The sequence below is a fragment of the Cheilinus undulatus genome, linkage group 24 (genome assembly GCF_018320785.1).
Source record: "Cheilinus undulatus linkage group 24, ASM1832078v1, whole genome shotgun sequence".
Taxonomy (NCBI): domain Eukaryota; kingdom Metazoa; phylum Chordata; class Actinopteri; order Labriformes; family Labridae; genus Cheilinus; species Cheilinus undulatus.
Window position 1 is genome coordinate 6,627,425 of NC_054888.1, and position 24,280 is coordinate 6,651,704.

At 39.5% G+C, this 24,280-nt stretch overlaps 1 protein-coding gene across 5 annotated transcripts in view; it reads left to right on the forward strand.

Annotated features, from left to right (window-relative positions):
* Positions 1 to 24,280, forward strand: part of b3galt1a (UDP-Gal:betaGlcNAc beta 1,3-galactosyltransferase, polypeptide 1a) — a 240,692-nt gene that overhangs the window by 137,839 nt on the left and 78,573 nt on the right. Inside the window, exon 4 of one of the 5 annotated variants that reach the window (XM_041781538.1) lies at positions 2,477 to 2,554. The exons of the other annotated variants lie outside the window; for them this stretch is intronic. The gene's annotated coding sequence lies outside the window, so the exon portion shown is untranslated. The remainder of the gene's footprint in view (positions 1 to 2,476; positions 2,555 to 24,280) is intronic. 5 annotated transcript variants of the gene reach the window in all.

Below are 24,280 nucleotides of genomic sequence, written 5' to 3' on the forward strand. Positions count from 1 at the left end.
ACCAAAATGACTCAAAGAGTGCACTGACGACTCATCCAGAAGGTTGAAAAAGAACCTTGAACATCATCTAAAGACCTGTAGGCCTCTCTTGGCTCAGTTTAGTTCAGTCTTCAGGATTTAACAGTAGGAAAGAGACCTTTTTGTGGGTGTCTTAAGGTCATGTGTGTTGGATCTAGTGGTGTTTCTTCTTAGCCTTCTTTCCAATCTTCTTGGAAATCTATAGCGTCCATGAAACGTTCAAAAAAGACCAACGTTTAGATGGTTTGTCAAAACTGAGAGAGAAATAAACATTCGAAAGATTTTTATTTAAACAGTTTTAAGGCTTTGGGACCCCAGCGAACCACGGTAAGAGCCATTATCCACCAATGGAGAAAACTTGGATAGGCAGTGAACCTTCCAAAGAGTGGTTGGCCTACTAACCTGCACGTATTCATTTTCCACAGTGAATGAACCCCAATGACTGTAGTTGATGTTCTAATAAGGATAGCTGGCTTCTCCAAAGAAATAAACCCCCATAACTTTAAGACCTCATGACCTTTCTTTGGCTCTCTTTAGGGCAAGAGTTTTGGATTTGGTGGCGTTTCCTTGACATGAATCGGTCTGGGAAGGGTTACAAAGCCATTTTTAAGACTTTTGGCCCCAGTGAACCCTGTGAGAGCCATTATCCACAAAAGGAGAAAACTTTTAAAGGTGGTAAACCTTCCAGGAGCGGCCGGACTGCCTGTGTGTATGTATGCATCCTCTAAGGTGTTTGAATCCCAATGATTTTGGTTCGTTTTAAGAAAGAACGATCTCTCCAAAGTAGTGAACCCCCAGTTGATTTAATGACGTCCTGCTATTAGCCTTCTTTCCAAACTTTTTGGAAAATTACAGCAACCTTGAAATTCCTTAAAAAAAAACACAAAAAAAACAATGTTTGGATGGTTTGTCAAACTGAGGGAGATAAACATCCTAAAGTTTTAAAGAAAATCACATAAAAATTCTTAATATTTCCATGAAAGTTTCTGTGAAAGCTTATACAATTGGCTACAAAAAACTAGCAACCAAGGTTCCTCATAGCGTCATCTAAATAAATTGAAGAGATGAGAAACAAAGTCAGTGACATCAATCTGTCTTTAAAGGGCTACAAAGCCATTTCAAAACCTTTGGGCCTCCAACCAAACTATGTGAGAGCCATTATCCACAAGTGGGGAAAACTTGGAACAGGAGTGGCCAGCCTACCTACTTGTCCACAGTGGATGGACCCCAATGATTCTGGTTGATTTTCTGGTAAGGATGGCTGGCTTCTCCAAAGGAGTAAACCCCAATGATTTTAAGAGCTTGTGCCCTTTCTTTAGCTGCCTAAAGGTCAAGTGTTGGATTTAGCATTCTTTCCACGCTTGTTTGAAAATTACAGCAGCCATGAAATTCCTAAAAAGAGCCAATGCATGGGTGATTTGTTGGGGCTGATATAAATGGTATAGAAAGTCTAATTACTGGCAGTTGTACACCAGTAAAAATCATATCCTTTGGGTATGTTCTGTTTTGGCAAATGAATCCCTCTACATGTGAGTGACTGGCCCTTTAAATGAATCCTACAGCCTTAAAAAACTACTCACTTTGCTTTCAGCCAGGACTCTTGTAGAACATGAAAAAAGCCTGCCAGTGGCGTATGCCTGTCCTCGGCTGATGTTTGAGGTTGACCATTGGTGACAAGTTATCAAGGTGAAAGTGCTCGAAAATGTTGTCGAGCAGAGAGACTACCTTCAGTGATGCATTTTTCATCCTCCCCTCCTCTCGCATGTCAACTCTCCTTTCGCTGTCGCCATTTACCCCCTGCTTCTCTCTTGCACTGCCTTCTTTTTCCATTTCCTGGAGGTGATTTCACACGGACACACAAAGCAGCGGATCTCTTTGAACAGCCGTGTTTGATGTACCAAATGAGCCCGAGCGTGTGGACTCTGAAGCCCTCTTCTTCGTCAAATCCTTTAGTCTTTTGTATATTCAGTGAGTGATTGCATCCTCTTAACTGTGCATGACTTAGATGAAGCTAAACTCTGCGTGGATGAATAGGCCTCCCCTCTCCATTCTGACAGCACACTTCATAAGGGGGGCTTTTTGTGTGCCGCAATGCATTCATTTCAATGTGGGGGCTCCAGCTTTGGCACAGGAGTGTTTGGATGCGGCATTAAATTAGAACGGGGGTTCAAAAGGCAGCGTTTTCTTTGGCCATTTATCACGTCCGCCCTCATCAACTGGGTCATTTTTCATTGTTCTCTGTGTTTTTGCACAGATGGAAAGAAAGTACGCAAGACAATAGAGCAGAGTGGGAAAAGGAGCGCTCGGAAAATGAGGCAAAAGATGAAAGAATGACAAAGCGTGGAATATAAAGTCGGTTGTCTCCTCATCGTTTTTACTTTTCCTGCGTGTTCATCTGCGAGTTTCGCTTTCACTTCGTCTCGGTAAACATGTTGACATTCCCTTTTTTGCATTTCAGAGAACTTCTTATTCAACTCCAAATGGAAAAGACGGCCACAACTTTCAAAAGTTCTGCCCAAAAACTGTTTCTCCGGACGTAAGCACTCAGCCACACAAACACGCTTCCCCTGCGCTCCTATCCGTGGGAGTGCAGGCTTTGTAGCCGTCTCTGGTGGCTCCAAGTGGGCTGCATGGCATACTAAGTACTCTGTGTCGGTGGTATGTTATGTAAAAGTGATTCTAGGGCTAATTTCAGTTAAAAGGGGCAACGCTGTGGCACAGATGTGGGCTGTGGCATGCTTTTAGTTCACCTTGTCTAAGAGTGGTAATGTGCAAAGAAAAAGCAGGAGAAACACAAAATTATCCTGAGGGAAGATGAAAGCCACGGATTTTCAAGTGACTGCAAACGCTTGGAAAAGTTAGTCTCTAGTGATTTCTTGCTCAGATGGTACTGTTAATGCCAGAAAACACTGAAATTACCAATAAAGCATTCTAAAGTTTGATATCTTTCAATCTGGAAAGGGTTACAAAACCATTTCCAAGGTTTTGGACCCCTGTGAAACAAGGCGGGAGCCATTGCCCACAATTGGAGAAAACTTGAAACAGTGATGACTCTTCCCAGGAGTGGCCGACTTGCGTCAGTTACATCAAGACCTTTCTTTTGGTGCCGTAAGGTCTGGTGTGTTGGATTTAATGTTCTTCCTAAGCTTGCTGGAAAAGTACGGAAGCCATAAAACGTCTTCACAGAGCAGATGTTTAGATCACTGATCATCAACTGGCGGCCATATTAGGCCCCCCAAAGCTTCCTGTCTGGCCCTCAAAAGATCATTAAATTCAAAAAAAGGAAGAAAAGAACACATTTTGGTTTTAAGAGTATCCTTTGGCTTTAAATGTCTGCAGCTGTTATAAATCCATCCCACAAATAATTAATATTGAAACAGTCTTAGAATGACTTAACATTTGATCTGTTTTACAGAAATTTACTGTCATTAGATATTCAAAAATAGGGTTAAGGTTGGCAGAAGTGGTGCAAAAACGGTCAAATAAGGTGGTGAAAAGGGGCTAGAGAGTAGCAAAAATGGGTGATAAATGACAAAAAGGGACAAAAGGGATAAAGTTCTGAAAAGAGGTTAAAATGTGGCAAAAAATGGTAAAAGAGGAACAAAAAGGGGCGAAAGGTATCAACAATTGGTTACAAATGACAAAAAACTGCAAAAAAAGTAATGAAAAGGGGTTAAAAAGAGGTGAAAAAAGAAGAAAAGTGGCAAAAATGGATAAAAGAGTGGCACAAAGGGGATAAAACATGTAGGGAAAGTGGTTCTAAGATCACAGCCAACCTAGGTGAGAGCCGTTACTCACAAATGGAGAAAACTTGAAATAGTGGCGAACCTTCTACCAAGAGGAAACCAAACTTGTTCCAAAAAACATGAAACAATAGCTCAGAATTACTACAAACTAATGCAATTTTTCACTATAATACCAATAGGTAAAGAGACAAACCCATCACTGGCTCTGCGAGGAGAAAGTGCTAATAAAAGGCTCTAATATTTCCATAAAAATCCCCCAAAATATACAGAAATATCCATTAAAATTTCCATGAAAATAGCTGTGAAAGTTTCAGATAACTACCACAAAAATTAGCAACCAAAGTTTTTTCAACAGCATCTTTCGTCCAACCAACAGCCCAGATGTTCCACAGAGAGGAAAACCAGAGATCCTTCTTCAGTGGCGTCTTCAAGCTAGACGAGCTCAGCCTTGAGTTTTCTGAAATAAAGGTTTGAAAAGTAACTCAATATTGGAATGAAAAGTAACATGTTCTAACGTCATGTGCATAGGTTAATAAACAAGTGCAAATGGTGCTTTTAGTTGGAGAAATATCCCAAAACATAAAGAAATATCAGAGATTTCCATAAAAAATATATGATCGTTTCAGAAAAACTCCGACAAAAACTAGAGATCAAATGTCCCTTTTTACAATTTTCCCAACTAACTATCTAAAATGGAAAATATCAAAGATTGAAACACCAACTTTCAGGAGCGTAAACCTTTGTCTTGTTAAGGAAAACAGAAAAAAAACACTTTCTTTTCACATATAAAGTGTTAGAATAAGAAGCAAGCCAAGCTGTAATGTTAGCAGATGTAATTGTCAGCAGGATTTGCTGCTTGGCCTCCATACTGCTGACAATCTTGGCTTGGTTTTGTAATCTTGCACCTGAGAGAGAATTTGGCTTTGGTATAGTCAGAGTTTGGCACTAAAAACACCTGAAAACAGCAACTTATGTTCACATTTGATTAATTATTTCTTATTATCTATACAATGTCAAATCCTAAAACTCCTTTTGTAAGTTTAACGACATAAAATCTAAGTGCAAAGAAAGGTGAAATGGGCCAGTAATTGTATCCACTACCTTAATTATTCAAACTCTAAGTGTGCTTTGGGCTCCTGTGACTGGGGGTTGGCACAGGAGGAAAATATGTCTGCTACCGTGGTAACACCTGAGGAGAGAGGAAGTTTTTCTTACATTAATGGATTCATGCATTTATTGGCATATCTGAAGGCAGGTCTAGTCGGATCTGTCTTTGCAATTCAAAAGTCCTTAACCAGAAAAGCTGTGTGGAGATGGAGGGGTAGGGTAGGGTAAGGGTATGGTATGGTATGACATGATATGGTAGGGTAGGGTTTAATAAAGTATGGCAGTGGTTCTCAAATGGTGTGGCAAAGCACTCTAGTGTGCCTTGAGGCGAGTCTAGGTGTGCTGTAGGAATCTGTACAACCATACATGATCACTACAACTGTATTGCAAGCACTGAAAAACCCCTGACAATGAGCCCTCCCCAACTGTGATGTCAGTGTGTGTGTGTTGGATCAGTAGCATTGGTGCTAACATCCTGGCTAACAGTTACCGCATGGCAAGCTATTATTGTGTTGAAATTAGTGGTAAAATTATTGATTCATGCAACTTTTAACCAAGTTGACAATTTTTTCTACTCATGTTTACCACTTGTTTGACAACTTAAACCCTTCTGCTGCTTCTTTTTTTTTTTTTTTTTTTTTTAGCATTTTTGCCCCTTTTTATTACTACTTTTGACCTATTTTTTGCCACTTTTTGGAACTTTTGGCCAAATTTAACCCATTTTTGCTACCCTTTTGCCCATTTTTGCTTTTATTTTGCAATTTTTTGCCCCTTTAAATTTTCTTTTAAAAAAACTTTTAACCACCTTATTGCAACTTTAATTCATGTTTTGCCACTTTTCTGCCATTTGTAACCTATTTTTCCACCATTTGGACACTCAACCCATTTTTCCACATTTTTTGCCAGTTTTCACCCACTTTAGCCTTAATTTGGCCACTTTTATTGCCCAATTATGCCCTTTTTTATCACCTTGAACCCATTTTTACCACCTTTTTACAACATGTACCCTGAAGGCCACTTACTACCCATTTTTCCACCTTTTTGACACTAATGACATGTTTTTTGCCACTTTTAACCTATTTTATAGCCACTTCTTGCCAATTTCTGCCCAATTTTTACTCTGCTTTGCCACTTATGGCCCAATTTTCCATGTATTTTTATTACTTTTAACTCATTTTGCCACCTCTCAGGCACCTTTTGCCAACTTGATGATTTCCCAGTTGGCTGGGCCTCAGAAAGCTCTCCCCTTTATCCCCTTATGGACCACCTTGACTGTAACATTATTCAAAAAGGCTATTTTGTATCGATATGAATATGGTGTGCCTTCAGATCTTGGCTTGAACTTAGGTGTGCCTTTGGGCGAAAAAAGTTCAAAAACCCCTAGGGTATGGTGTGGTATGATGGGGTAGGGTAGGGTTTAGTAGGGTTTGGTATGGTATGGTATGATGGGGTAGGGTAGGGTTTAGGAGGATATGGTGTGGTGTGGTACCGTATGGTATGGTATGGTAGGGTAGGGTGGGGTTTAGTAGGGTACGGTATGGTATGGTAGGGTATAACAGGTGCTGGAGATCTGCTGCTTTTAAAACGCTCATGAGTTTGGAATACTGTTATAGTCAGTTTATTTGTCGATTATTTTTCCACCACCTGGTTGTAAAACAGTTTTACTGCTAGCTGGTGACAGTAGCACACCTGAACAGTCAGTCTATTGTAAGTTTCACAGAGCAAATTGTAACGAAGTAGCAGTTGAGATTTAGTTTTTTATTTCAGAAATAAGTCTTTTATACATCTAATCAAATATAAGGATATTTTACTTATGCCAACATTTTCTCAACGTTTTAAATCTTTGGAAACTCTTTAACATTGGTTTCAAACTTTTGCCCCAGGCAAAGCGGAAGATCAAGCTGAAATCTCAGCAGCCTCTGAACATGTATTAGAGTATCTTTAGTTGACGTTTGGTTGTAGAATCCCTAGATTTGCAGGGACCCTTGGCTCAGTAGCTTTTATTAACCCATTATCAGGGTGTTTGCTGATTGATTGATTGAGCAGTCTTTGAGGTGTTAAAATCTTTGTTACCGTTTGGGAAAGTCCATGCTCTAAGTCACTGGAAACATGGACTCATGGCTGTATTTGTTACATGGAGCAGCCATGCATGGGTATAGAAAGGTATGAATATGTAATGTAATGAATTATGAACATTCTGGTAGATTCTGCACATTCCTTACTGTCTTTCTCCATTATGTGGAGCCATCTTGGGTTTAGATTGATCTAAATTTAGAAAGCGCTACCACACAACCTTGAAAATAAGCAATAAGACTGAGATAGGCTGGACTGAGGCAGCTGAAACAAAGCAGCCGTGGGATCGTCTGACAAGCACTTGATAGATGCCTAATCCAGCCGAGAGTGAAATTCACTTGTCACAGTTATAGTTGCCCTCTGTACTCTACCTCAACCTGTTACAGCAATAAGGGCTGAGAACGTATCAGTCATACCTCCTCCTCTGTGCCTCAGAAAGATGGCCATTTATTTTATGTTTGTGAGCAGGAGAGAAAAAAAGGGGAGTTCAAGGACTCAGAGAGGTCTCAGCTCCCTAGGGGTGCCTCCCACCTCCCCACAGAGACAATGATGACTCCCCTCCCACCCACACCCACCTACCTCCCTCCTCCGCCTCACCGTCCTCTATTCCGACACTGAGCGACGAGGCCCGCTCTGACCTTGCAGCGACTCGCTAATGTGCACCTAGCTGCTCCTCTCAGAGCTACAGGAGGCGAGAAAATGCCTCCAGTCATGCGCTTACACATACAGGGAAGAAAAAGTACATCTGCTGAGGGACCCTGTTTCTAGGTCCCTGCCTCCCATGGGAGCGGCGCTATCATCACAAGGTCCAGCAGTCAGCATAACCCCCAGACAGCTCTGCCACTCAGCCCCTCCCCCTCTCTCCCTCTCCGTCCCCTCCCTCACACCTCCAGCATAATAAGTGTCTGCAGGGTCGCGGCGTAGCACCCTGTGTGACCCCTACCCCTGCACCCAGGCCAGGACCAATTTACAATCTTGCCTCACGCTGCCGTCTGTGCTGCCGCACCGCCCTCCTCTCCTCGCTCTGTTGATTATTTATCACCCTCGGTCCTCCGATGAAGGGCGTTATGAAAGAGATTACACCGCCAAAACAGCTTGGCACAGACCCCGCTCTCATTACTCACAGCTTGTCCTAGAAGATGGAGGGGGGTCTCAGACTGTTTGACCACTATGTAAACTGAACGTAGGCACACTTGACGGGCGGGCGGAGAGGTTCGTCTTTCAAGGGACACCTGAAAAAGGCGCCAAGCTGCGGGATGTAATTGAAGTGGAAATAACAAAAGGGACTCCAGAGCCCCAGCTGCCAAGGAGGACTGAGAGCCCGGAGGGAAGTTAAAGAAGGAAGGACAGTGGAGCAGCAAAGGTAGAGTCTTATCACCATAGCATAGTACAACAAATATATTGATTCAACTGTTTTTTGGGAGGTTCAGTTTACTTTACACCAATGAAAAAGACAGAAAAAGTACCTATTTTTAAGCCTCTGGGTCTATGATACCCCGACAGATGGTTATCCAGCAATTTATTTTATGTGGATATGCTTCAGCTGGAGGTTTCTGATTGTCTAAACCAGTGATACTCAACGTGTGGCTCTTTAGTCACTATTTGCAGTTCTTTTATGTCTTAATTTATTATTATTATTTCCCCAGAAAACCTTAAAAAAGGGAAACTTTTTTGCCACTTTTCACCCATTTAAGCTACCTTTTGACATTAAATACCACCTTTTTCCTACTTTTTTACCCATTTTGACTGTTTTTTTGCCACTTTTATCCCATTTTGCCCCTTTTCACCATTTTTGTTGCCATTTTTCACCCATTTAAGTTGCCTTTTGCCATTAACTACCACCTTTGTCCTACTTTTTTCCCATCTTAACTATTTTTTTTTTACTTTTTACCCATTTTTTGCCACTTTTATCCCATTTTTGCCCCTTTTCATCATTTTTTCCTCCCAATTTTCACCCATTTAAGCTACCTTTTTTCATTAAATACTACTTTTTTCCTAGTTTTTGCCCATTTAAGCCACTTCTTGTTGACACTTTTATCCCATTTTCGCCCCTTTTCACCATTTTTGTCACCATTTTTCACCCATTGAAGCTACCTGTTGCCATTAAATACCACTTGCTACTCTTTTTTTGCCAGTTTTTGCCACTTGATCCCATTTTTACCTTTTTTCACCACTTTTTTTTAGCTACCTTCTGCTACTAATTACCACTTGTTTCCACTCTTGACTGCTTTTTTGCCCATTTGAGTCACTCTTCACTCATTTTTTGCCACATTTGGACCATTTTATGTCACCAATAACTAATTTTTTTGTCATTTGTCACGAATTTTTTGCTTCCTTCTGACCCCGTTTCAACTTTTCCTCCCCATTCTCACCCCTTTTCACCAATTTTTGTCACTCTTCTGACTATTTTTGCAACCTTTAGCTTATTATTATTGTACTTCAAGCTGTTTTTGCTTTACCTCTTAGATTGTGGCTCTTGCAAAGGTATTTTTCAACAATTTTGTTCTTTGGTTGAGCAGGGTTGAGTATCACTGGTCTAAACATAATACAGGCAGACAGCTGTATATTAGACTGAGATCTCTTCCTTTAGAATCGTAGTTTGTTCTGGTTTGTGGTGGATGGCTGTCCAGTAACAATTATGTTTCTCTTGAAGGTTTCAGCTGGTTTAATAGTCATTTATTGTAGATTGTGGCAGATGGTTGTCCACCAATGAGTCTGGCTCTGATGAGGTTTCTGCCTTTAAAAATGTTTTTTGTCCTTGTAAGAGGCAGATGGCTGTCTTTAAATGAGTCTAGTTCTAATGGGGGATTCTGCCTGTTTGAAAGAAATTTCTTTTTTTTTGAGGCAGATGGCTATCCAACAATGACTGTATCTCTGTCAGAGATTTCTGCCCATGAAGATGTTTTTTATCCGAGTTTGTGGTGGATGGATGATGACCAGTTGGTCTGGTTGTGTTCAGTAGTTTGTCCTAGTTTCTGGCAGATTTCTTACCTTTGGTAGTACTTCATGTTTTTGTCCCACAAAAATGGAGTTCACCCGAGTTTATGGCAGAGAGCTTTCCACCAAAGGCTGTGGTTCTGCTGGAAGTTTCACTGCAGATTGTTGGAGATAGTTGTCCAATTAGAATTGTGCTTGTGCTTTAGGTTTCTCTGTGTACAAAAGTAAGTTGTCCTGGTTTGTGGCAGACGGCTGTCCACCAATGAGTGTGCTTTTGTTGAAAGATTCTACAGATTTCATAGAAATTATTTCTAGTTTAAGGCAGATGGCTGTCATCAGGTTTTAGCCTTTTAAAATTGAGTTTGTCCTGATTTGTGGCAGAAGGCTGTCCACCACTGTGCCTCTTTCTGCTTGAGGATTCTACCTGATCTGATAAATTCCTTCTAGTTAGAGGTAGATAGATCTGCAGCACCCTTAGGTATACCAAGGCACATTCTTTGCATTGTAGTTTTGGAATTCTTGACCCAGTTTGTGTTCTGTTGATGCGATTGGCATAAAACTGCAAAAAGATGTGTATTTTTGCTTTTTTTTTTTTTTTTTTTTTCAAGCCAAATCATTACACTGACCTGTTTGGTATTATGCATAGGAAAAATACACATGTATATAACCCTTGGGGCCATAACTGGCCCATTTAAACCCATTATAATTGCTTATTTTGACTGCAAATTTGCAATACCATGTAGCACTGTTACCGCCATTATCTGTGATGTAGTTTCGAATAGGAACCTTAGGCTTGCAATTTTTACTGCCAACCACTAGATGAGCCTTTACCCTTTTTGGGACAAGCATCTTTCCGTAGGGCACTTAAAAGACACACCTACAGTGGGATTTTTTTTTATAGCCGCATCAATACCCATTGATCAACAATCTCCAAACAGGAAGTCAAAAGTTGAGAGTATCAGGTATTTCAAACGGTGTCATGATCAGAACTGGAGGCTGTTATAGAAATAAATAAACCAATCAATTTAAAAAAACAACGACAAAAAAAAAAAAAAAATACAACCATATAAAGTAGGGGTCAAAATGTTTTCTAGGGCTCCATCTTTTGCATAATTTCCACCGATTTCTGGACACTGCACACATAAAACTTGATGTCAGTAATAGTTGATTACTTGTGACCATCTTTGACAATAATTTTATAAAAAATCCACGTATCATTCTTTATATGGAAAATATCACATTCTGCTAGTTAGAGGCAGAAGGGTTTCCACCAATGAGAAGGGTTTCTGCCTGTGAACATGCAGTTTATCCTAGTTTGTGGCAGATGGATGTCCACCAATAAATCTGGTTCTGCAGGTTTCTGCCTCTTAAAAGTTGTTTCTCGTAGATTTTGGCAGGTAGTTGTCCACCAATGACTGGAAGTCCTTGCATCTTACCAGAGGCGTGGGAAAATAATCAGTTGAAAGAATAACAAAGGGCTGGATGTGGCTAGTGAGCATGGCCTAGTTGGGTATTATTTATTCTTTTATTTAGCTTTTTTCATTCACCTTCCCACTGTACAGTCTTGACACCTTATACTTGAACCCACTTTCAAAACCTCTTTGAGTGAAAAGTACACGGCTCTCAAGGCTGAAAACAGGACTTCCTCTGTGAACAACTGACATTTTAGAAAATCAAGGTTTCTCCCTGACAGGGCACGGAGAGAAAGGCCTTGTACACGCTGGCAGGTGTTGTCTTTTGTACAGCTCTAGCACGTATTGTAAGAATACAACACAGCATCGTCAGTGTGGGGTTAAAGGATCAACACTTGTTTTAATGGCTGCCCTTTAATATCAAAAAACAATTGCACGCAGTTACTAAAAATTGTACCACCTTAAATCAGCAGGTGGATGGATTCATCCAGCTGTAGTGTGTTGAAACTTTTTTAGATTAGATATATTTCTAAGGAGTGACTTACAAAGTTTACCCTTTGTATTATTTTCACTATTATGGCGCTCAGTTTTGATGTAAATCCGTCAGGAGGTAGAGCGATGTTGTACATCAGCAGACAAGAGACATCAGAGAGTCAGGATGGTTAAAGGTAGCATGTTTCAGAGTGAGTGGGTGGGATGTGTGCTGGCAGCATGACTTACAGCTGGTGGGTGTGTGAGGTACAGCAACAGCACAGAGCCGATGTAAAACAGCGGCCAGCACCAGTTTTTACCAGTTTTACAGCCGCTTTCTGTGTCTGGATGATTCAGTGATCTCACTTCCTTGTTTTCCCGCGGTTTGTTGCCGTGGGACCCTCCGCTGGCGGCAAGCTCAAGGACAGAGCTCGGCGTCAAAGCGTACAGGAGTGGTGCAGGATCTCCAACCTCCCTCCGCTTTCTGTTCTTATCTTGATTCTTTAACTTCTGACTCACACAGCCACGTTTCATTTCCCTCTGCTTCACCCGGAGCTCGGTACAAAAAGGAGCAGGCATCGACAGGAAATCAAGACACGTCTCTGCCTCTCACTTTTCCCAGATGTGATCGATGTGTTAACGCGTGTAACCTTCAGCTGCAAAGAGTTAGTCAGCTGTTATACCGCCATATCACTCCTCACCTACAGTATCTACATCTCAGTGTAGCAGCACTGGATTATTTCATGTCCTCTCTGCATTTTAATGTAGTTTTCTCATTTAAAAAAATCTAATATAATGAAAGATCAACAACAACTTACCTTCTAAAACCTTCGTCATCCACCGCTGAGAGCAGCTGTAGGTCTTTGGTGATAGATTCACTGATCCACCTTGTGATCTGCTGAGCTCTCGGCCTGTTGTGGGGAAGCAGGTCGACACAATTGATAACAATACTGTTAAATGTCTAATAAAGACACCTGTGTCTGGAAGGTCCAGTCACTGGTTAATCAGTATCCATGGCTACCATTGCACCATGAAGACAAAAGAACACTGAGCAACTCAGAAAAAAGGTTATTGAAAAGTAAAAGTCAGGGGATTAATACAAAAACATTTCCATGGCACTGGAAATCCCCTGAGGTTCAGATAAATCCATCAGAATGGAGTTAAACATTTTAAGAACGGAGTTAAAATCAACTCTGAAATGTTTAAACCTGAGATATCAACACTCCAGATTTTACCATAGTATTGAATCATTCTTTCACTATGTGCTACTGTCTAGTCAACAGAAATGGAAAAAACACAAGAGCATTGTAATCAACTTAAAGTGCAGTTATGCTGATAAGAAACGTACTTGCATAGAAGAAAAAGTTCAGATTTCAAAATATACTCAAAAAAGTAAAGGTAGCCAAAAAACCCAACCCAGTTACACTAGTGTGAGTTCATGCAGTTAGTTGTTTTCCAATAGGGCTGGGCAATTAATCACAAATTAGATAAAATCGCAATATAGCTTGCTGCAATTTTCAAATTGCAGAAGGTCCAATATTTCTTTAACCTGAAATTTGTGTCTAAATACCAGTTCAGAACCTTTTTTTTTTGCAGCAGACATGTTCTGCATTACATATGCAAGCATTCTAGTGCCATATTTTAACAATAGTGTACAAAAGAAATCAAATTTTCTTCATTTTTGTATGTTTTTCTTATTACGTAAAAGAATTATATTAAAATAATCATTCCCTTTAATAAAACAGTTCATATCAAATTTGCAAAATGAGTAAAAAAATCATCACATTTCGATACTTTAAAAAAAATTCCTCCCTAGTTTAATCGAATATTGTGTTGTTATTAAAAAAAATAAATTACTGCTTGTTTTTGTCGTACAATGCATGACATGAGGAACTTGAGAATTAATTTAATATTAAATCGCAATTGTAATATTGGGTAGAAAAAATCGCAATTAGATTATTTTTTCCAAACTGTTCAGCCCTACTTTCCACCCCTGCTTTAAAGCTATCAGGCAAGTTGCAACACTGCGAAGCATGGCGGTGGCAGCATTATACTGTGGGGATGCTTCTCAGCAGCCACCCTGGAAGGCTTGTAAAGGTAGAGGGTAAAATGAAATTCAGAAAAGTATAGGAAAATCCTGGAGGACAATCTTATACAGTCTGCAAGAGAACCACAGATTGGGAGAATATTTGTTTTCCAGCAAGACAGTGACCCAAAGCATACCAGGGAAAATCTGCAAGAGTACCTTCCACTTCACACCGGAAGTCGGAAAATTGCGCCATATCTTGTAAGTCACTTGAACTAAAGGTCTGCTTTGTAGTTTTCTTCATGTGCTACCGCCATATTAATAGAGGCAAGTCTGCCACATAAGGAAGTACAAGTAGATGAAAAAATATGCAAGTTTTCAGGTTAACAAGCACAGCGATAACGTTACATTAATTTTAATGAATCGATTTATGATCCAAATTCAGGAATCACTGAGCACAGACATTATATGCGGCAGCAGATTGGCTGGCTGGCCGGACGTTGATGCCGTGTTGCAAAAGGCAAGTCGCTACATCATTGTCTACAGCAGACAAGAATTGTGCAAGTTTTCAGAATAAAAAGCTCAAACAATGAGATTACGTGGATTCTAAAGAATCGCTTATAATAAATGATTCATATTAAAATAATTCCTGATGAAACATGAAAGCAGAATCTTCTTTCTTGTATTTTCTCAGTTAAATAAAATGATTACTCCGTGATTTTAAAATAAAGTAATTTTACAGATAATACATTTTCATATATTTTAAGATTTTTTTTATTTTGAATATTTATATATATTGATCGAATTGTTTTGTATTAGCTTTTTATTCCGAAAACTTGCACAATCCTTGTCCACTGTACTGAATGACGTAGTGGACTGGCCTCTGGCAACATGGCGGCGACATCGGCGTCCTGCTGGCCAGCCAATCTCCTGTCGCAAATTATGTCTAGCTGTGCTTATTAACCTGAAAACTCGTGTATTTTTTGTCTACTTTTGTCAATTTATTAAAATTAATGTTATGTAATCACTGTGCTTGTTAGTCTGAAAACTCACGAAGAAGAAAAAATGAAGAAGGCTTTCAGTGCAAATGACATCGGGTATTAGAAGACGAGATATGGCGGCGCTTGACTGACTTCAGGTGTAAAGTGGAGGTCCCTCTTAAAGTATGTGACTGGATTTGTACATGGCTGTTTACGCCCAATCAATTTGCAGCTCGACAGAGCTTTGCAGTTTTCTAAGTGTTCAGATGAGAAAGCCTGGCTGAGACCTATCCAACAGACAGATAATGTTTCATCTTACATAGCTGGATGTATAGCATAATGAAAACACTGAATAGTGACATCTCCATAAGTAAAAGCACTAAAGTCTGCCCTGGCTGACCATCTCTGCTGTAGAGTCAGAGGGTTGAACAGAGTCAAATAAAAGTGTTTTTATAAATGCTCGTTTGTTCTTGTAAAGCTGTGAGCGCCTTCATGTTTTCAGTTTTATTATCCAGCATCTCCCGGGATATTATTCGTGGGCTGTTCGTGTTTATATGAGGTCAAAACATTGCAGCGGTATTGTATATGTGAATTTTTGGTTTGTTGTTTATAATGGGCCGTAGAAATGATCTGACACGAAAATAAAGCTAAAGATCCATTCTTTCTCTGTGTGTATTTACACACTCCCTCCCCTCAGTCCTCCCTTTAATTGGATGAAGCAAAAGTAATGACACACTATTTCACAGGAAAATAAATGAGATCCAAACAAGAGGCTGCTTTGTTCCAGGGCAAATTAATGCTCACACTGAACGTGATTACACTCATGAAATATACACAGCAGACAAGGAAGATGAGTAGATTTGAGCTAAATTGCTTGTGTGATGTGGATCTGGGCTGGATTAATACTGCCTGCGTTGGTGTGTAGATGGAGTGTCTGCAGCGGGCCCATGCGGGGGTGAGGTAGCAATCAGCAAACCGAAAAGTAGTCAAGGAGGCTGGCTGATGAAGAAAAATGTTAACCTTTCTTCTGATCAGTGCTATAAATGTTTTCATCTTGGAAGCCAAATTACTCCTAAATGTGTGTAGTTAAAGATAAAATGTGAAATATTGCTTCAGTAAGCTCATCAAAATAATTTTAAAATGCTTAAAGTGACCCTATTCATAACGACACATCTCCAATCTTTATAAATCAGTGCAGGCGTGTTTGAATCTACATCTTGGATCTGTTGATGTGGAGTTGGAGTGTCTGCAGAAGACCTTTGAGGGGGCGTTGTAGCAGTCGACACCAAAAATGATACGGGAGGTTGGTTCAAAAAAGTTCACCTTCCCTCTGATCAATGCTATAAATATCTTCTTTATGGATCTTGGAAGCAAAGTTGAACTTAAATGTGCCTCCTAAACACTGGAGAACTAAAAAATGTTGCTTGAAAAAGGTGAAAAATATTAATAAAACTCACTTAATTATATCCTCTCCATACAAAACACTTAAAATCTTCTGACCCAACTTTGAGGCACTGCGTTGCTGTGGAGATATTCTGCAGAAGACTTGGAGGCAAAATAGCACACAAATGTGGTCTTTTAAAGTCCTTGTATTAATGTGGAAATGGAGTCTCTGCAGAAGACCTGTGTGGGGGCGTTATAGTAGTCAGAAAACCAAAAGTAATACAGGAAATTGGCTGATGAAGGAAAATGTTAACCTTTGAGCTGATCAATACTACAAATGCTCTTGTTATGAGTCGTGGAAGCAAATTTGCACTGGAATGTTTTTTCAAAGCAATGCTTGAAAAAGACTACAACTACTCATACATGTAAATAAGTTAAATTATTACCTCTCTGTTAGACATCACTCACAATCTGCTTACCCATCTTTGAAGGTGAGTCGCAGCTCAAACATCTGAAAAGATGTGTACCTGGACTGGTGTTAGCATTGGTGTGGAGACTGAAAAGGTCCTTTGAAAGGAGTTAGTCCCAATAAGCTGGCCAAAAGTAGTATGGGAGTCATCTTACAACTCCAGATTCCATGTCTGCCATCAGGCAAATCTGTCCCACAAAGCTCCTATCTGAAACATTTGTGCCAGGTCTGATGACAAATCTAACCAATCAGAGTTTTTAAAGGTATTTTCATTATTTTTCAAGTTAAGTCATATGAAGTACCTAGCCTTACTGTAGAGAGTATATCAGGCTAACGTCACACCTGCTAACACTATGACCCCGTGAGGAATTTGTCTGTTTTCTAAGGATTTTCTCTTTAGACTAGTTGGTTTAACAAAACTTAAATGAGCATTTAGCCAAATATGAAAATAGATGCTTAGGAACATCCTTATTTGGTATCGGCTGGAGTTGATTTGTACATATTGAAAATTGGCAACATTCTAAAATCACGCTTCAGTCCTTGTTTTTCTTGGCCTTCAATGGATGTGACAGACAGAACATTCATCAAATCACCTTCAGGGTATTTTTTGAAAAGTCCTGCCCTTCCCAAACACTCTGTATGACAGGTTTCCCAAATAAATGTCAAATAAATCCCATGCAATGGATAGACAGTGCTCAGGTTTCAGGTTGTTAGGGTTCAGGCGTGAACAGCCCTTTTCAAGCTTCAGCTCACTGCTGCATTCATTTTACCCTCTACCTTTAGAGGCCTTCCTGCGCTGGCTGCTGGGAAGTTTCCCCACAGCATGATGCTGCCACCACCATGCTTCACAGTGGGGATGGTGTGTCCAGGGGATTTTCAGTGCCATGGAAATGTTTCCATCCCCTGACTTATACTTTCAGTCATCTTTTTTCTGAGATGCTTGGAGTGTTCTTTTGTTTTCATGGTGTAATGGTAGCCAGGAAAACTGATATACCAGGGACTGGACCTTCCAGAAACAGGTGTCTTCACACTACAATCACTTGACACATTGACTGCATTCACTCATGATCGATTTATTAAATTATAAAGGGCTAAAAACATATGAACCAATCTGTGAAGAGCAGTGATACTCAACCCTGTTCAACCAAAGAGCCAAATTGTTGAAAAATACCTTTGCAAGAGCCACAATCTAAGTGGTGAAAAGTGGGTGAAAGTGGCAAAAGAAATAAGTTAAAGCTGGCAAAATAGGTAAAAAAAAAAAAAAAAAAAAAAGCAGCAAAAAGTGGCCCAAAATGGGTGAACAGGGGTAAAATAGGCAGAAAATGGCAAAAACTGAGTGAGACGTGACAAAAATGGCTTACAAATGGCAATAATGGTAAAAAAGCAGCAAAGCCTGTATGGAAAGTGACTAAAATTGGGACAAAAGCAACAAAAAGGTGGGTGAAATGAGTGAAAAATAACTAAAATTGGCAAAAAGCAGGGAAAACGATGGGGGAAAATGAGTGAAAATTAACGAAAATTGGCAAAAAGGACAGGGAAAATGAGCGAAAAATAACTAAAATTGGCAAAAAGCAACAAAATGGATGGGGAAAATGAGTGAAAAGTGACTAAAATTGGCAAAAAGAAGCAGACAGTTGGGGGAAATTGAGTGAAAAGTGACTAAAATTGGCAAAAAGCAGCAAAAAGGTGGGGGAAATGAGTGAAAAATAACTAAAATTGGCAAAAAGGTGGGGGAAATTGAGTGAAAAGTGACTAAAGTTGGCAAAAAGCAGCGAAAAGGTGGGGGAAAATGAGTGAAAATAACTTAAACTGGGAAAAAGCAGCTAAAAAGTGGGAGAAAATAGGAAAAAAGGCATGTAATGGCAATGAATGGGCAAAAAGTGGTATAAAAGAAGCAAAAACTGGTGAAAAGGGGTAAAAATGGGATTCAAGTGGCAAAAATGGTTAACAAACAAAAAAAAAACAAAACAAAAAAAAAAGGGCAAAAAATTGCAAATAAGGATGGATGATTCTGAGGTCAAAGTTTCTTTTTTCATGGTTTTAGGGGGGAATAATTTTACAAATTTAGACATAAAAGAGGCACAGATCTTCACAAAAGAGCCACACGTTGAGTAACACTGATGCAGAGAGTACTGCTGCTTTGTAGCAGTCAGTCAACCAAAAGTATTACTGGAGGTTGGCTGATAGAGGGAAATGTTAACACACTGAGGCTGAGCTGATCAACACCACAGATGTCTAATTATGGCTCTTAGAAGCAAGATTCCTTGAAAATGTGTATTTAAAGAGAAATAAATATGAATTTTGTAATAAGTCTTTATTCTCTCTAAAGGAACATCCTGTAACAACAGTGCAGAAACAGCAGCTCACAGCAGTGCAAACATGTTTAAATCTGCGTCATGAACAAATCTGGCCGTGAGGCTCAGATATTTTCACAGAAATAACTCCGCTAAACCCAAACCTTGTGATCGTATTAGATTCTTCAGATGTTTAAAAGGAATCTCTAAATATCAGCCAATTTAAAATGTAATTAAAAATTTAATACATAAAGGCTGCGAGAGATTCAGAAATAGCCGAGGCGTTGTACGGCTGCGACTAGAAGCCCTTCATCTGAGAAGGTTATTGTGCATGAAATGAGAGGAGGGAGTAAAACAAGCCGAGCTGAGTAGAAGAGAAAATTATCTGCCATACAGTGGAAAGGCCTGCCCTCCTACACCCGTGTAATTTACCGCTGCCTGTGCAGGACACTCTGTAATGTAGAATGCTTTACATGCAGGGTCAGGAGAGAGCGGCTAATGAGGATTTGAGAAGTAATTAATTTCTTCTTCGGCTGTGAGGAGCAGCCTTCAGTTTGGATGTTGATGTGTGCGTGATTGAATGACTTCTGTTCACCTCCTGGTGTGTGATGATGAACTCCCACATGCAGATGAGTTAATAAAGAGAACCCACATCGACATTTAGTTGTTTTATTTTGTCCTCTCCTCTCAGTGTGGGCATGCACATGCATTCCTCACTGCAGCCATTCTGATGGGCCATAGTTGAAGAAACACAGGTGGACTGCCAACAATGCCCTCTGTGTATAAACATTATTGACTGACAGCTCCATCACCTAATGAAGAAGCTGATTTATGTTTGCATTTATGGACCTGAAACTAAGCAGAGGGCCAATCAGCAGAGAGAAGTAGAAACACCTGTTTCGCAGCATAATAAGCCAGGATGACTGAAAGATGTAGGTGAAGCACCTTTACATGAATGTCTCCGATGTTCAGACTCAGCTGAAGAATATTCCTCCAGAGAAGGGAGAGTGGAAGTGCACGTCTGTATGTTTCATTACAGTCACTTTGCCAACTGCTGACTACATATGCAAGGCACAAAGAGGAGAGCTTTATGGGGCCCAGCCAAACAGGGGCCCATGGAGGTCAGGAAAATCATGGTCTATTGTAAAATTAATCTGTGATAAATGTATTTTATATTTAACCTGAATCAAAGCAACAAAAATGAATTGTGTGCTTTAGTCAAATATTATATATTTAAGATATAAACCCACCTTTCTTTAAACAAAATTACATTTTTATTTGTAAAGTTAACGACTTGTATGGGCACACTGAAGTAAAGCATTGGGAAAGTAATGTCAGAGTTCTCAGCTAAGACATGATGTGCACAAATGTCAGGTGACCAGATAATATAGTAGGAGGAAGTGTTACAATTTTAAGGGAAAATAATTTAGAAAATTGCAACTAAATTGGAAAACTTGCAGAAAAAATGTCATTTTAATCGGCTAATAGTGGCAAAAAATGGGAGGCAAAAATGGTGGAAGAGGTTAAAATTTTTCAAAAGTTGGTTAAGGGTGGCAAAAATGGGATAAAACAGCATAACTGGGCTAAGAAAGGTAAAAACATGCACAAATGGACTGTAAAAGAAGTGAGAAAATGGGATAAAATTGCTAAAAAAACAAATTGATTTAAAGTGGCAAATAATTGACTGGGATAAGTGGTGAAGCGTAGTCAAAGAGTGTCACAAAATGGTTTAAAGTGGCAAAAAATTGATACAAAAAATGGTCAAGCTAGTTGGTGAAATGGTGAAAAATGGTTAAAAGGCGGCAAATTTGAGTTAAAGTGGTAAAAAAAAGATTTAAAGAGACAAAATGGGATAAAGAAGCAAATCTGTAGGTTAAGAAACTAAATAAGTGGGAAAAAAATGTGTAGTAGAACTGGTGAAAAGGGTAAGAAAGTGAGTTTAGAGTGGCAAAAATTAATCAAGAGTGGCAAAAAAATTGCAGAAGTAAGAGTTAAGAAAAGCGGTAAGAGTGGCAACACTTGGTTAAGAGTGGCCTAAAAAGGTTCGAAATGGCCAAAAAATTGACTAAAAATTGGTCAAAACAGGCAGTAAAGATGGTGAAAAGTGGTTAAAAAGTGGCAAATGTGAGTTAAAGTTGTCAAAAAATTAGGTTAGAAATGACAAAACAGGAAATGCAGCCAATCTAGGTTAAGAAACTAAAAAAAGGTAAAATGTGCAGTAAAACTTGTCAAAGGGGTAAGAAAATGGGTTTTAAGTGGCAAAAATGGATTTAGAGTGGCAAAAAATTGGCAGAAATAAGTGTTAGAAAAGCTGTTAGAGTGGCAACACTTGATTAAAAGTGGCATAAAAACGTTCAAAGTGGCAAGAAATTGACTAAAAGTTGCTCAAAATAGGCAGTAGAGATGGTGAAAAGTGGTTAAAAAGTGGCAAATGTGAGTTAAAGTGGAAAAAAAGTAGGTCTGGTAAAGACAAAATAGGATAATGCAGCAAATCTGGGTTAACAACGGAAAAAAGTAGCAAAAATGGTGAAAAGCGGTTGAAAATTGGCAACAATGGGTTTAATATAGAAAAAAAAATGTGGCAGAATGGTTGGAAATAGTGATGAAAAGCGGTTAAAAAGTGCTACGTATATATAATTTGAACATTAGAACACAATAATAGCTTGACTCTCTTTTCAGCTCCAAAGTGGAGTTACTGTTAGGATGCTAGCACCAATGCTACTGATCCAGCACACAGCATCACGCATAAATGAGTGATGAAGGTTTACAGACAGGCCGCTGGCTAGAAGTCAGCAGGAACACAACACCAGCCCCACATCTGACCACTCTGCTCCTCTCTAGTTTCACTTTAAAGCCACAGAGCTCTGCTTCTACTCTCTTTTATCATTTGAGCAGGAAAAAGCACATTGTAAATAGTTTTTTTTATTGTCTGAAGTACAAAACACAATGTTTTATCACGTCCCTACCACTGTTTTCTAATCTACCTCCGTTCAGTCCTGGGGCTTGTTTTCCCCTCATCAGTTGGCGTTGAACATTTGTAACCTTTTTCTGTTGAACGGAATACTCTACAGACCTAAAAGAGGAACATTTGAGTACATTTTTAAGACACAGTCTCCTGATAGTGTACCTTAACATTTAAGAAAGGCTCATAAATGTACTCATTAGTGCTTGGGAACATTAATGTCACTTAAAAGGTTGAAAAGGACACATTAGATCCCTGTGGTGCTTCTCTTTCTTACAGCACTAACACCATGAAGTTCCTCTCCCTGATCAGGGGAAAGTTCACATAAAACTTGAAGTGATCGCTGGGTATCGTCACATTTCTATAGTGTTTTGGCCCAAACCGAGCAGTGAGGTGGCTAGCAGCCATTTAGATTCAGCATTTAGATATCCAGCTTCTGTTGATGTGAAGAGGGGATCTTTGGCTTAACAGTGAAAGTTTTAGAGGATTGATCTTTATCATTTGTGTTCTTATGGATTCCTACATTGGGGAAATTGCAAGAAACCACAATACTTTAGAGGCTAACAGCTTAAAAATCAACACTGAAGGCTGATGCAGAGGAAGATAAATCTCCAGTACAGTATGTTTTAGCTTTAAGCTGCAAGAAAACTGAAGAATTTCTATGGGCAAACCACTGAAGCAGAAGAACAAAGGTCGGATTTTGATACAGAAAAATCCATGTGCCAAAACACTGTCATACTCTTGGCAAACAAAACAACAACTCAGAGTGGAAACAATGGAAGAAAGGCTCTTTTCTCTTCACAGGACCTTTCAAACAAACACAAAAACATCGCTGTGTGGGAGTTCTGTTTTTATCTTTAACATTTCTCTGCACCTGAAGGATTTAGGGGGCTTTCACACCTGGAGAAGCTGTTCCCAAACACAGAGGGGGGGGGGCATGGTTCATTTGGACAAGAGCATGGGGCTCTGCTTCAAAACACAACAAGAGAGCTTTGAAGAGGCGGTCTCGGCTCGTTTCCAGTCAAACCCTGGAGCGCTTCATTTGCAGTGAGAACGCAATCAACCCAGCATCCGGAACAAATAACCGCTTCACTCATCACACTCCAGTAACAGTAGACGCAGCAGCATCGGTAATGGTACGGCCACTGGGTCATTCTGATTACAACTGATAATGAAGAAATGACAGGAATCACCATTTGCAACCCAATCGAGTCTTTGTACCACTTTTGTTCTCCTCTTTAGAGCCTCAAAGGACTCGACAACTCAGACATTTCTGCAGCAACAACCTCTGTTGTAGTCGTGTTCACCTGTGTGCAAGCATCCTGACAGTTAAGGATAAAAACAGAAAAGCTGAAGAGGGATTATCATCTCCAACATTTACCATGTTCCGTACATTTAGAGCTCAATGGCAAGCATATGGGCTCCCCTTAATCGTCACTCTGTAACAAGACCTTGCTTGCCTAACGTCTATAGATTTAGAGCTCTAATGTTAGTGTGCTATAAATTTAGAGCTCATACAGATTGTTTTGGTAGAAGTCAAATTTAGATCTCGATCATCGTTGAAATCTAAGTTTCATTAATATAGAGGTCTAACACAAGTTTAACATGTGTCTTAAAAGCTCTAAACTCTATAGAGTTGTCACATGAGAGTGTCTGAGCCCAACTTTTGTATATTTGAAGTTCTAACATGTTTGAGCATAATTTTATAAAGTAAGAGCTTAACACAAATGTATGAGCCTTTTATGAACTGAGAGCTCAAACACAAGCCTCTAATAAACTTACTCCATATATAGGAAAGCTCTAACTCAAGTGTCTGAGCCTAACGCTTATTAATGAATAGCTCTAACAAAAGTGTCTGAGGGGAACTCTAAAATTTAGAGCTTTAACTAAAGCTTTAAACAAAAGCCTCTTATTTAAAACTTTATTAATGCAGAGTTCTGATTCAAGCGTCTTAGCAGAACTTTATTAAAATTGAGCTCTAATAGAAGCCACTGAGGATAACTCTTATCTACTTTCACTTTAGGTCACTTCTGTAAACATCACTCTGTGGTTGTTAAATGTGTTTATAAAACTTAGGGCTGCAAGCCTCTTTTAAAACAAGATCAGCGCACCCAGGATTTCTGACTTAATCCACTTTGATTTTAGCACCTGCTGAACTTTCCCCTTTATTTTTAATGTGGCGAATTCTCAGTACAATTCTAAACTTTTATATTTTGTAGTAAAAACTGTTCTAAACTAGATATATTCACATATTAGCATATCGTTACGTTTCTGTACACGTATTCCATCAGCTGAGGATCTGTACGGACCGTGGTTAACATAATTAAGATGTAGTTGTTTTTTCAAAAGGCACTTTTAGCTGAAACAAAGCTGTTTAATGCTTATTCCCCACAGATTTCTGT